The following is a 455-nucleotide window of genomic DNA, read 5'->3' on the forward strand; positions in this document are numbered from 1 at the left end:
CGCACATACTACGAAAAGCTGCTAGCTGAGCACCCGAAGCGAACAGACATTTGGGGTTTATACATAGACCGAGAGATATCTCTGCTGCTGCAGCAGCACAAACACAACCACCAGCAGCAGCAGCAGCAGCAGCAGCAGCAGCAGCAGCAGCAGCAGCAGCAGGAGGTGTATAAGCAAGAGGAGCTGGAGCCGCTGCGGGTGCTGTTCTCTCGTGCTGCTGCTCTTCCCCTGAAGCCGCATAAAATGAAATTCGTTTTCTCCCGGTGGCTTTCTTTTGAGCGCCGCTTTGGGGACCCCAAAACCCAGCTAGCTGTGCAGCAGGCAGCTAGAGAGTATGTGCAAAAGGTAGAACAACAAATACTCACACAACAAAACAATAGCTAGCTAGCTAGCTAGCTAGCTAGCTAGCTAGCTAGCTAGCTAGCTAGCTGGTTGGGTGGGTGGCTGGGTGGGTG

This window comes from Eimeria mitis, genomic scaffold (genome assembly GCF_000499745.2).
Source record: "Eimeria mitis Houghton genomic scaffold, Emh_scaff134, whole genome shotgun sequence".
In the NCBI taxonomy this organism is placed as follows: Eukaryota; Apicomplexa; class Conoidasida; order Eucoccidiorida; family Eimeriidae; genus Eimeria; species Eimeria mitis.